Raw genomic sequence first — 5118 nt, forward strand, 5'->3', positions numbered from 1 at the left:
ACTTACCCACCTTTGGTGGTTCAAGCTGCTCAGTGCAATAAATCCATGGCCCTTTTCCTCTTCTTCTTCTCTCTTTTTCCAACCTTGCCAGGCATCAGCGGGGAAACACACCTTCAAAATCATGAGGAATGCCAGAGAGGGATTCACTGCAAAAGAAGAGAACAGAGGCTGCCAATTTGTCCAGCAGGTATTTGTGGATAATTTACCAGAGATTATTTGCTTCTCAGTCACATATTCCTCAATAAAAACGAAATCAGGCTTGAATTTTGCTACAATAATTCTTAGATAATCAACTAGGCTTGCTAAAATTCATATTGTAACAGGTAAGAAAGCTCAAAATGTAGAGCACTGGATTTTATTGTCAGAGTTCCTTTGTGCACTGTGTAATTAATATTGAAACTGGGGAATATTTTGAAGCAGGATGCATTTAACTGATTTATGAGATAAATACACTGCACTATTTAAACTGGAAACACAGCCATTCATCTCCACAGCAAACTGCTTTGCAGAAGAAAAACTGACAGGAATTTTTTGCTGTTCAAAGGCTTTTTCTGCCCCGGAGGGAACCACACCGCGGTGCCGTGTCCGCCGGGGACGTTCCGGTCGGAAGGGGCAGCGCTGCCCTCCCACCGCTGCCTGCCCTGCCCCGTGGACTTCTTCAACCCCAGGCCTGGCCAAAAATCCTGTCTCCCCTGTGGCTCCAAGGCAGCACAGCCTGCAGAAGGGCAGCAGACCTGTGTGTGCCTCGGGAAAGGGCAGCTGTTCCAGGTACAGGAGAAATTCACATTGAGCCACCAGGAGAAATTCGCATTTTGGTCATTCTTGCCTTCGCTGTCTCTCTCTTTATCTCATTGCCAACCACAAAAAAAACACAGGGAGAGGGATGGCAACACCAGATTCGCAAATATTCTGAGTTTCTCAGGGTTATATCAATCCTCCCCTTCACTGGAAGGTTTAGGGTGCTGTGTGGACATCAAAGCTGCAGGTTCCTAAACAAATCCTTGTTCTAATTTCCAGCCTCGTGACGCTCTCTGCACCTGCCCCCCGGGGTTCAGGAGGTCTGGGAGGGATGGAAGCCTCTGTGTCAGACAATCCTACCCCGTGTGCCGGGACTCAGCCTCGCGGAACCAGGAGGGGCAGTGCTTGACCAAGAGGGGATGGGCTCGCTACTGCTCCGAGAAGGTATTTCCATTTTTGTGTTTGTTAAATCCCAAAACTGGGCCGAAAACGCCCCGAAAAGCAAAATTCCCAAGCTCTTCCTTCACAGGGCACAGCCAGCATGGAAATCAAGAGTTATTCGTGTTTGCACAGGAGTTTTTGCCTCTTCTTCAGCTTGAGGACATTCCTGTACTGCCCTGTTATTCCTTCCTCTTCTCCCGCAGGTCTGTGCTGTCCCCAGCGATTTCCAAGGCTATGACAAAGTTCTTGGCCTCTGCATTTGTCACTCTGACAGCCTGGAGAGGGTGTGCAACGCTCAGTGTAGAAGGCAACAAAAAACCACCCTGCAGCTCACCTGTGCAGAGAGAAAAGCTCAGCTTTTCATCACTCACAGCAATGGGAGCAAGGTGAAAAAACCTGTGGCTATTTCCACCATCTCCCTACTTTTGTCAGGCTCTGACCCTCATTCCCTCTTGCTCAGAAAAATTATAGAATGCAACAAACAAAACCCCCCAAACGTTATTCTATTACACACACAAAGCACTTTTAAATTATATTTCATCCATTAAAAGAATTCAGGTGAAAAAAATCTGAATTATTTTTCTCTTAGACTGCTGTTTTCTTAGAAGGTTTGAGGATGGTTCTACCAAGACCAAATTTCTCTTTGGAAGATGTCTGTTCTGCAGGACAAGGCCAACAAACCCATCCAGCACACGTCGTGGAGATGAGTGGTGAGGGAAAGAACAGCAGCAGCTGGGGCATTCTTGGGGTGTTAAATGGGGTTTTGCACACAAAAAGCCTTTCCACGATGTTTAAAACACAAATAACAAGAGATCTCCATGTTCATATCCTGAGAACAGCAATAGGACTTCAGCACTACACACAAAATTTATCCTGCTCAATCCCAGAGCATCCATTTGAAATTTGTGTATTTCCAGCAGCACAGGAAAGGGCAAATATTCAGGGATTTCCTTCCTAAATGACAATAAAAAGAGCTGGAGAATCCCTTTGCCTGGCAAAGGAATCCCTTCTCAAGTCCTTCACCTGCACAGATATTTTTCTTGGGATTTAGAATTTAATGTGCTTTCACCAAGTAAAATTCGAAGTAGTTAAAAAATTTTCCCTCAGAATTCCAGATTTGGGCCAAAAAGCACAATTTGCACAGCCAGGAAATTTAATACCAGCATTAGGAAAGACTCCTTTGCCCCTGTGCTCTTTGCACAGGTTCATTGACTCGAGCCAGGTTAAACCAGTAGCTGCATCAAACGAACCCTAAAGGCTTTGAGCAAGGCCCAAACATTTTTAAAACTGCCCTAGAATGAGAAGAATGTGCTAAAAATGATCCCATTTGAGTTTAGAGCTTGCAAGTCGTGCTTGGGGGCTTTGGGGAGCAGATACTGTACAAGGAAAAGCAAAATTCATGCTCAAAACCAGAAATGAACAAATTTTTTTTATACCCCTCCAGAGAAAGGATTTTTAGGGGTGTATAATCCTGACCCTCAACTACTTCATGACCTCATCATGCTGAATGAGGCTTCATCTCTTCATAAAAAGAATCCTCCTTCAGCAGCAGCTCCAGGTGAGTTCTCCTGCAAAGCCCCTAAATTTGTATTTAATAGAGAGAGATTCTAATAATTAATTGTGCTTTGTGATGTGCACGCAGCCCCCACCACCGCCCTGGAGGGCGCCTGCAGGGAGCACCACGGAATTCCCTCAGCAAATAACAACCACTTATTAAAATAAACAGAATTCAATACATCCATCCTGCTCCTGAGGTCCTGCTGGGGCTTTTTCTGCTCACATTCCTTGTTTTGGGCAGCCCTGGGATTATTCTGGAATTCTCTGTTTCTCTCTTTTCACGCTGTCTGGACAGCAAACCCAGCTCTGGACATTAAATTTACATATATATATACATGAAAATTAAATAGATATGTATATATATTAATATATATGTGTATATATATATATAGGTGTGTGTATTTACACTTACAGTTAGAAATTCCTGTTTATATTTCTATCTCCTGAGGGTGTTGTGTGCTCTCACAGATCCCTCTGGCCACGAGGAGTGCAGGGAGCCCCAGCAACAAAGCCTGAGCCCCCCCAACTCCACATCCCAGCCCACATTTCTTGGCATCCTCAATCCCACCACCTGCATCAGTGGCAATGTGACCCTCGTGTTCGTTGTCTCCAGGGAGCATTTCCCAGTTTATGATGTGTAAGTACATTTAAGAACAAAAAAGAACTCAGCTAATGCGTTTTTAGTTCAACAAAGAAAAATTCTTCACCTTTTTCCAACATGGAATTGAAAGGAAACATGAGGAGGAACAGTAAAATTCTCATTATTAAACATAATTCAATGTATTTTTCACTGTGCACAGTAGGAAACAGCATTTAAGTCATTAAGAAATTCACATTTACTTATCAAAATAGGCAAAAATAAACTTGTACTTACTGTTCCTGATGTCTTGGCAATGCTGTTTCTGACCTAGAAGGGCTCTCAGTAACTATTTTTTGCCCTGGTAAATAAAAATTCCCGCTCCTTAGGGTTAATTGCTGTGTTTGTTTGGGGGATAGGTGGTTGGAGCAGCCCAAAACAAAGTTGGGTGAGGAAATACTGGAGCTGTGGGGACATTTCAGTGCCTGAACTCCCACTGATGCTCCTTCATTTACTGGTGTGACGAGCAACAGCTCTGAATTTATAAATGTCCACCCTAATCATGAGCCTGTAAGAAAAAATAATTAAAATTAAAAAGGCAATGACGAGACATTTTGTACTTTTCCCTCCTAGAAACAACCTGTACAACACAAACGCTGCGTTTGACTGGGGAGATTTCCGAAGCCTCAGGGAAGAAATCAGAGAAACCTCACAGAAATTCCTCTTGTTCCTTTTCCAGTTCCAGGCCCCCGGCACTTACGTGCTCCGGCTGAGCAGCAACCGGCACAAGAGAATGGTTTGCACCCAGAAATCCTTCATTTTTACTTACTTGGCAAAGCATTTCATGCTCCAGGTGTAAGTTTGGAAACACAGGGAGCTGTAAAAATAACAGTGAACATCTTTTTAGAGCGCAGAAATAAATACGAGTTTGTTTCTGTGAGGGGAAAATGGCACAATTCCTGCAAAGTTTGAATTCTGTAAGAGAAAAAAAATGTATTTAAATCATCATGAAGATGAAATTAGATGCACTGACACGTGCCTGGCCTCTCTGTCCTGTCCTGCAGTACCTCAGGGTGATGCCAGCGGGGGGACAGTGCTATGAGGAGGGGCCCTTCTTCCCCAGCATTCCCAGGTTTGCTGTCCAGGTGGGAATTGCCAGGAAAAGGGAGCTGCTCCTCAGCCCTGACTGGGCAGCGATCGCTGGGGTGACCACTGGACTTGTCCTGGTGCTGGCAGCCTGCCTGGCACTGGCAGTAAGTACAGGTTACACAGAAGCTTTTAGAGAATGTGATAAGATTTGTGATCAGCTCACAGTTTATGTGTTCCCTTAAAGCTGAAAAGCAGAATAAATTGTAGCCCAGCCCCATGTTTTCTAATGGGGTAAAATTCATCCCCGTGAACGGATCCCATTAAAGCCCCTATAGATACATATCTATAACCTCAATATGCATCCCATCAAAACCTGGTTCATAAACCTCTCAAAGACAGTCAAGGTATGGATGAATTTCATTCTTATTTTCTGATTCATCAATGAGAGAACAATTTACTTCTTCAAGTGTCTGACCAAAACTGCCTCAAAATAAAGAGAACATAAATAAGTACTGCTTTTACTAAAAAAACCTGTCAGAAATGAATAAATTTCTTCAACTTTTATTCACATGACATTCAGGTTTGCTCTCCTAATGCCCACAAAAGTGACCACAACACAGCTGAGATCAGAATCAAACCCAAGCTGGTCCTTCAGACTGTAAAACCCAAAAAAGTCATTCATTTTCAGCTTTAGCAATTTGGAATTCAGCATGATT

At 43.6% G+C, this 5118-nt stretch overlaps 1 long non-coding RNA gene across 5 annotated transcripts in view; it reads right to left on the minus strand.

The window, feature by feature from the left end:
• The window catches only part of LOC108447704, a 17981-nt gene that overhangs the window by 8355 nt on the left and 4508 nt on the right, over positions 1–5118 (minus strand). For 2 of the 5 annotated variants that reach the window (XR_001863370.1, XR_001863372.1), the window contains exons 3-5: positions 4143–4190; positions 3611–3881; positions 11–1513 (exon numbers count right to left, since the gene is read on the minus strand). This is a non-coding gene — a long non-coding RNA (uncharacterized LOC108447704). Of the gene's footprint in view, positions 1–6; positions 1514–3610; positions 3882–4142; positions 4191–5118 lie in introns of all 5 variants that reach the window. The other 3 variants (XR_001863373.1, XR_001863371.1, XR_001863369.1) reach the window with 3 other exon arrangements.

The sequence above is a fragment of the Corvus brachyrhynchos genome, unplaced genomic scaffold (genome assembly GCF_000691975.1).
Source record: "Corvus brachyrhynchos isolate BGI_N302 unplaced genomic scaffold, ASM69197v1 scaffold46, whole genome shotgun sequence".
Taxonomy (NCBI): domain Eukaryota; kingdom Metazoa; phylum Chordata; class Aves; order Passeriformes; family Corvidae; genus Corvus; species Corvus brachyrhynchos.